Genomic DNA, 8,713 nt, shown 5'->3' with positions numbered 1-8,713 from the left:
CGGAAGCAGCAGCCAGGAAATCAAATGACATATTGTACTGGGCAAATCTGTGCACAAGACCTCCTTACAGTGTTGATGGGTAAGCGTGTTACTCTGCGGACTAAGGTGTGGACTAAACAAATGCCTGACCTGAACCTGGTGTTGTCAAATCCACCCCCCCCATGCGTATGAGAGCCGAGCAATACATAAAGAAGAACGGAGAAGAACATGCATTTGCATGAAGATGTAGGATAAGACTGATTGCACCATGGACTGCCAGAAGAACAAACAGATCTGTCTTGTTAAGACGTACAGACTGTTCTTTAGAAGCAAAGGTGGTGAGCTTCATCTCACGTATTTTGCATGTCATCAAAAGACAGCAGTCCGTGGAAAGGAGCCTCATGTATGGTCAGGTGGAGGGTCAGTGGAAAAGAGGAAGGCCCTCAACGAGCGCGTTGACGCCATGGCTGCACGGCCCGGGAGTGGGCCATGCTTCGTTCTTTTGCACACAGGGTGCTCTGAGCAGGGCAGATGGGGGACCTAACAACTGGATTGAAATGTGCAATTGCAACAGAACCATGGAATAGAAGCTGAGAGTGGGACGGCCCGAGCTAAGTGTTCTGAGGGTCTTGTAGTGCTCAGGTGTAAAGTGACTTCATCTTACATATTTAGGACATGGTGTCAGGAGAGACCCATCCCTGAAGAAGGGCATCCTATTAGGTAAAGTTAAGGGACAGCGAAGGGGAGGAAGGCCCTCAAGAAGATGAGCTGACCCTCCTCCACCTGCAAACCTCCACCCCACCCTCATCCCTCCTCCTACAAAGGCACGGGAAGTCTCAGTGCAGACCCCTGATTACCACTGAACCCATTTTACCTCCCGGCACCACGCGTGTCAGACAGGACTGTCCCACTGGACCCCCTGGCTGTAACCTCTGTGGAAGTGGACAGACCGCAGTTTGTCTCCCATCGTCCTCTGACTCTGAGCTTTTAGGTGAATTTGAACCATCAGCTTTTGGACTACCAGATGATTGAGCTGCCCAGAGACCGAGACTGGATGAATAGAAAGGACACATTCAAATGAAAAATGACAAAACACAAGTTTACAATATCAGAAATATTAGCAAATGGGATCCCTGCTCTAGATAGGCTATACATCTCACCAGATTACTTTAAACATAAATAAATATATTGTTTTTAAGAGACATCCATAAATGCTGAAAGTCAAAGGACACAAAAAGACAAATAACTAAGATGCTGACATTGCTGCATTGATATCAGATGATGTAAACTTAAGGCAAAAAAGCAGAACTGCCAAAGCAGATGTAGTGAAGAAAGCTGATGGTGCCCAGCTATTAAAAGATAGAGAGTTTGGGGTCTTAAAAGACTTGTAGTTAACAAGCGACCATCTAGCAGGGAAGCAACAAAGCCCACATGGAAGAAGCCTACCAGCCTGTGTGATCATGTGGTGCTGACAGGAAAAGGTATCAGAAATTCAAAAACAAGCACCCAAATCGGTGTGAAGGGATGGGGATGTAGTGGAGACCCAAAACCCACCTGGAAGGTCATTGGAAAGTCCTTCTCAGAAGGGGTGACAAATCCAGGGTGTGGTGTGGCACTGATGAACCACATAACTCCCCTCTGTTCTTTAATGTTTCCTCCCTTTACTGTTATGGCTTTGGTTTGTTTCATCTTAATCATGGTAGATTTGCGTAGGTTCACTTGTGTATTTCGGATCACTCAGTACATGAAAGACAAGATAGATGAGCCTTCAGAAGCAGCAATGAGGGCAATGGTTCCCTGAGGGGACAGGAAGAGATGCGGGGTGGGGGTGGGGTGGAGGATAGGGAGCTAATACCACTGATGACTGCATAACCCCCTTCGATAGGATCAAACACAGAATCGTAGGTGAACGGATATATTGGATGTGTACGATAGAGCAAAAAATAAAAAAATAAGGTTCCTGGGATGGGAGTGGGAGGGGATAAAGGGGAGTTGATATCAAAGCGTTTAAGAAGAAAGAAAATGTTTTGAAACTGATGGTGGTAGCAATTGTACAGCATGGCTTGAGGTGATGGAACTATGGAATGTTATGATGAGCTCTCAATACAGGATTTTAAGAAAATGAACTAGAGATCAAGAAAGCAATACTTGATAACAAGATTTGAATCATCAAAGAGAACTGAGCAATCACAACTTTTTGTCTTTAATAATACAGGGAGAAAGAGAGATGCTTACCACGATGCTGTTAGACCAGCTCTTGTTGCAGTAGCTAACAGCCCCGGCAGACGGCAGAGGACAAGGTGCAGGTGATTGGAGCAGTGACATGAGGGTGCCGTCTCTAATAAGGAGACAAGGCTGGGTGTACCCGCTGTCGCCCACATGCCCCTCTCTGCTCCTTTGTGGCTGGCTGGGGCCGGGTGGGAACCTTCACAGCCTGGGCTTGGCAGCAAGTGGGAGCAAGGTTCATACAGACCTGGTTCTCTGCCAAAATGCATCGTCAGAAACCAGTGAGAGGAGACCCCTGTTTTAGGAAGTTTTGAAAACAAGAACAAGAAAAGTATTGACAACAGAGATTAATGAAAACAGCATGAAAATGCCATGAGGAAAAGGCAGCCTTTCTGTCCACCTCTGTGCCCGGAAGCAAGCAAGCTCTAGCTAGCATGGGAAGGGGAGAAAAAGATGTAACAGCCTGAAAAGGGCAAGGTGGCCCATTTTCCAACAGTTGTACGGACGCCAAAGGAATCTAACAAAGGATTAAAATCAAGTTTTAAAAAATGAGCAATGTGGCAGTATACAAAATCAATAGGTAAAGAGAATTGCATTTCTAAACATGGAAACAATATCATTTTGAGAGGAGAGGGGAAACCTATCACAATGATCTACATATAGCCCCCTCCCAGGGGGACGGACAACAGAAAAGTAGGTGAAGGGAGACATCAGTCATGAAAAAATAATACTTGACATGAAAAATAATAATTTATAAATTATCAAGGGTTCATGAGGGAGAGGGGGGGGGAGCCTATACCAAGGGCACAAGTAGAAAGAAAATGTTTTGAAAATGAAGATGGCAACAAATGTACAGCTGTGCTTCACACAATGGATGGATGGATGGATGGTGATAAGAGCTGTATGAGCCCCCAATAAAATGATTTTTACAAACATACAAACTACCTAGAAGTAAATCTTATATAAATATGCAAGGAAGACCCTTATGTAGAAAATGATAAAACTGTTGAAATAAACTAAAACTGAGCTGAATAAATGAAGACATATATTTTGCTCATGGATTGAACACCTTAATGTCATGAAGGTGTGTATTTGCATCCGTCTGGGGAGCAAGCCGCTGTGGCCACCCAGCCAGCCTCCAGGGCCTGGGTAGCATGGTAGATGGAGCAGGGTCTTCCTCTCCAACCATCCACCGATGGTGCCTCGGCTACCGTCTGCCATGGGAGCTGTGCGCAGTGCCCAACTCTCTACTTGGCGTATCCAGTTTGGTGCCAGCTCTGCACAGCACGACCAGCCACCACCCCCACTTCCACCCTGATTAACGCCCCCCCCTTCCCATTGCAGTAAAGGGCACTGCCACCCACACAGCTGGCCAGACCCACCCCGAGGCACCTCCATTCTATTTCTCACTCCTCACCTCCTGTTCGTCAGCAGCCAGCCACTCCCAACCCTGAAGAAGGTGGCACTGCTTGTGGCCGCTGCTCTGGGCTGCACCCCTCCTCCTGCCCAGAGCCCAGACCTGCTTCTCTAGGGGGTGCGGGGGAGCCCCAGCAGGCCAGGGCCTGCCTAGCAGTCCCGGTCCCTTCACCTCACCTATCTCAGAACCTAGAAACCGCCACGTAGAAGGGGCCACGCGTGCAGCCAGGTGACCCAGCAAGCTTGAGGAGCAGAAGTTTGCTGGGGGGAGGAGGCCTCTGAGGAGCTGAGTCTGAAGACTGGTGCAAAGCCCTGGGCTGATGGGCCCTGAGCACCTCATGCTGAGCTCAGGCTCCTTCACACCCATGACCCACGGTCACCAGGCGCACTGAGCAGTCTCATGTGCAGAGACCCCACCTTCCCCTGGCTTCCAGGGAGACATCGAGGAGGAATGGGTGCCGGTGGGGACAGTTGGGTAGAGGCCTTGGGAGGAGGCCCTCACCTGATGCCGCCACCGCACTGTGGTCCTGGCTGGGGCTGGCGCACACCGAGCCTGTGGGACAGTGCCCAGGACCTTTGTTTCTCTCTGCGTGGGTCCCGAGCCGGCACTTGGTGGCAAAGTGGTGAAAACACCCCGCTGTGCCACGTGTGTGGAAGATGAGGCGGTGTGCTTCTGCCACAGTGACCGCCTCAGGCACCCTGTGGGCGGCTCGAATCAAAGCCCACAGGCGGCAGCAGCAGCAGCAGCAGCAGCATGGTTTTGAGGTTTGTGGACTCGTTGCCCCTTGATGGCCAATGATGTGCTGGTATCAAGGGGCCGGAGAAATAGAATGGACCTTCCCTCTCTGCTTATGCGATAGTGGTGTGATCACTCTTGGTGTGGGGGCCACTCTGAGGCTACAAGGGGACAAGTATGGGGACACAAAGTGCACATGGCCACCGTGGCCAGGGGGAAGGGTGGGCGGGCCTGTGTTCCTGGAACTGGGACTCTCAACTTCTTGTCAAAAGAGTTAAAACTGGCTGGGCTTTGGCTGCTTCCTGCTGCCTATATGATCCCTCCCCTCCCCACCAACCACCCGCCCCCCCCCCCCCCCCGCAACTCCATCTTTCTAGGACACAGAACCGATGACAGCACTTCTATGCAGGGATCTCCACTGACCACCCCCCACCCCCACCCCCAGTGCACTGCCACAGAAGCAGCTCCGCAGGGCCTCCCTCGAGCTGCCCTGCTTCCTGGACCCTCTGGGCATCTGCAGTGTGCAGGCCCATCTCTGCAAGGGTCTTCCGCCGCCCCCTCCGCCCAACTTCACTACTGATGCCCTCCCTGTGGCCACGCAGGGTCGGTCCGTCTGCTCTCAGAGCGCTGGCTGAGGCAGGGTCTCCCACACCTAGCCTATCTGTTCAGCCACTTTCAGTAGGACTGTGGTTGTGGGAGGGTCCCTCACCAGGGCGTCACTAGGGGCCAGACACTGGCAGAAGGGGTGATGCCCAAAATGCCAGGCTCTCTCTCATATGTCTGTTCCTGTTTTTAATTTTAAAAAAATCCGTGTAGTCAGATATAACAATGAAAAATGTTTCAATAAGTCCAACTTATAACCCCAAACCCCCAGTGCTATTGAGCCAATTCTCACTCCTGGGGACATGACATAGGGTTTACAAGACTGTAAGTCTCGACTGGAGCAGATAGTCTGAACTTTGTCCAAGGGTGCCATCGGGGCTCCTTCAGAGCCTAACTTACAGGCACCGATAGACCTACCTGACCACAAGCCTACGCCATATCCCCTGAGCCTCGCTGGGCACACTTGTCTGAGTTGCCCCAGTGACAGTGATGCTTGGAGTCACTCAGCTTCATCGGTACCAGCTGCAACCACGCCGTCTTTTGTTCCCTGCTTCGTGTCTTGATAGTTCAGGGGCCACGTTTTCTCGTGTTTAGCTACAGCCTGGTCATAAGTACTATTTGTGAACCAGTGTCAGTAACTTTTTTGAGAATGAAGGAATTAAAGGAAAGAAGAAAAAGACTTCTGCTCAGTCCCTAGTGTAACTAAAATGCTATAATTTGGTGTGGGAAAGTTCACCACAATCCACACCTCTGGAAGCCGCGGTTAGGAAATCAAATGATGGCCTGCATCGGGCAAGTCTGCTGCAAAAGATGTCTTCAAAGTGTTCACAAGCAAAAACGTCACTGTGAGGCCTAAGGTGCACCTGAGGAGAGCCATGGGTATTTTCCGTCTCCGTCTCCGTATATGCACGCACTCAAGCTGCACTGTGGATAACGAGGACCACAGAAGGGATGCCTTTGAATTATGGTGCTGGGAAAGAGTAGTGACTACCCCATGGACCGTTGGAATAAAGAACGCACCTATCGTGGAAGAGGCACAGCTGGAATGCTCCTCAGAAGCAGGGATGGCGAGCCTTTGCCCCATGCTGCTGTTTAAACATTTTGAAATTGTTAATTAGGTGGGGGTTTACATTTCAGATCATTAACTTGGTATTGTGCTGTTTAAGCTACTCATCAGACCACCCAACAGTTGACCCTTCACCGAATCCATGCTTCTCTTCTCCTTATCTTCCATTTCACCTGACAGAGCACCTACCCAAAGTATAGTCCATTGCTTTAGCTAACTCCCCCCCCCCACCCCTTGGCAAGCTCCAGAGTCAGATCCCTTTGGTAGGAGAGTCATTAGGTGTTTTCCTAACTGATAGCCATGGTCTCATGTAACATCCATCCTGCTGTGATTGGCTAATCTCACTCAGTGTAACACTCTCCAGGACCATCCACGTCAGGACGGTGCCTTGTGGTTGTGTCATGTGCTTTAGTGAAGCATCACATTCCATTGTTGGTATGTGTCAGAGTTCCCTTACCCCTTGCTCTACTGATGGGCTCTGAGGAATTGGCCACAGAAAACCTTGGGCACAGACACAATTCACATGGGCTCTGCCTGTGGAGAGAACCAATAGAGAAGCCTAAGCCACAGCCAGGGGCCCTCCAATTGATCCCAAGTTGAATTTGAACTTCAAAATTAAAACAAGTTCATGAGAGCCAAAATGCGACTCAGAATTTCAGTCACATCTCAAGAACAGATCTGATGCATTGAATGCGAATGACAGAGGACCTGATGAGCTCTGGGATGACATCAAGAACGTTGTCCACCAAGAAAGCCAAAGGTCACAAAAAAGAAAAGTGGATGTCAGACAAGACATTGAAACATGCTCTTAATCATAAAGCAGCTGAGGCAAATGAAGGAAATGATGCGATAAAAGAGCTGGACAAAAGGTAGCTTGAGAAGACAAAGTGAAGTATTACAACGGGACGTGCAAAGACCTAGCGTTAGAAAACCCACAAGGAAGAGCACACTCGGCGTATCTTAAACTGAAAGAGCTCAAGAAAACACAACCGACGCCTTGATTTTCAATATTAAAAGATTCCATAGACAAACTATTGGACAATGCAGGAAGAATCAAAAGAAGATGGAAAGAATACACAGAGTCACTGTGCCAAAAAGAGCACACTGACAGCGAACCATTTCAAGAGGTAGCACAGGATCACGAACCATTGGTACTGACGGCAGAAGTCCAAGCTGCACTGATGACGGCATTAGTAGAGAAAAGCAAGGCTCCAGGAATGGATGGCATACCAATGGAAATGTTTCAACACGTCGATGAAGCACTGGAAGCACTCGCTCTTCTATGCCAAGAAATTTAGAAGAAAGCTACTCGGCCAAATGATGGAAAGAGATTCCTATCTGTACCCATTCCACAGAAAGGTGGCCCAATAGAATGCACAAACGACAGAACAATATTATTAATGGCAGATGCAAGTAACACATTTTGCTGAAGACCATTCAGCAATGGTTGCAGCAGGACATTGACAGGGAGCTGCCAGAGGTTCAGGCCAGATTCAGAAGAGGGCATGGAAAAAGTGATATCCTTGCTGACGTCATGTCTAAAAGCAGAGAATCCAGAAGGATGTTTGTGTTTTATTGACCACGAGAAGGCATTCCACTGTGTGGATCCTGACAAATTATGGATAGCCTTGAGAAGAATGAGAATCCCCAAACACGTAATTGTGCTCACGCAGAACCTGTACAGGGTTCAAGAGGCAGTTTGTGTGAGCAGAACAAGGGGCTACTGTGTGCTTCACAGTCAGAAAAAGGGTTTCATACTCACCACACTTAGTCTGTGTGCTGAACAAACAAACAATCAGACAAGCTGGATTACATGAGGAAGCATGTGGCAGGATGGGAGCAAGGCTTACTAACAACTTATGATATGCAGATGGCAATTCGCTTGTTGTAAGCAAGGAATACTTGAAGCCCTTGCTGATGAAGATCAAAGAGTGCAGCCTTCAATATGGATGGTGACTCAATCTTAAGAAAACAAAAATCCTCACAACCGGACCAAGAGGTAAAATCATGATAAAGGGAGAAAAGATCCAGGATGTCGTGTTGCCTGGATCCACGGTCACTGCTCATGGAAGCAGCAGTCAGGAGAGCAAATCATGTTGTGCACTGGGCCAGTCTGCTGTGATGGCCTCTTTAAGGGATAGGAAACCAAGGAGATTTCTTTGAGGTCTAGCACCTGGTGGCAACTGATGGGCATTTAGGTTGTTCCCATGTTCTTGCGATTGTGAACAGTGGGTTTGTGGGTGCTTGCTTATCGTACGGCTCCTCCCTCTTTAGGGCATGTACTCAGCAGAGGCATTTCTGGATGGGACGGAATTCCTATCCCAGTGCTTGCACGCATTTAGTCCCACAAGCAGTGTGCGAGGGCTCCGATCTCTCTGCAGCCTCTCCAGAATTTATTTTCCTTCTTTCTTGAACCTGGCTGCCACTGTTGGTGTAAGGTGGTAGGCATCTCATTGTCATTTTGATCAGCATCTCTCAGAGGCTAGTGATGGTGAACTTTTCTTCATGTTTGTTGGACACGTGGGTGTCGTCTTTGGCGAACCGTTCATGTTCTTTGCCCACCTTTCAATTGGATTAGTCATCTTTTTCTCTAGGCCTTTTCTCTTTGTGTCTCGTGTACTTGGGATATGTTCTCAGGAGGGGCTAGTGCCTGGGGAAGGATACTGTGCTTGGTAGGGTAAAAGACG

The sequence above is a fragment of the Tenrec ecaudatus genome, chromosome 10 (genome assembly GCF_050624435.1).
Source record: "Tenrec ecaudatus isolate mTenEca1 chromosome 10, mTenEca1.hap1, whole genome shotgun sequence".
Classification (NCBI taxonomy): Eukaryota; Metazoa; Chordata; class Mammalia; order Afrosoricida; family Tenrecidae; genus Tenrec; species Tenrec ecaudatus.
Note: the sequence above shows the minus strand (reverse complement) of the source record.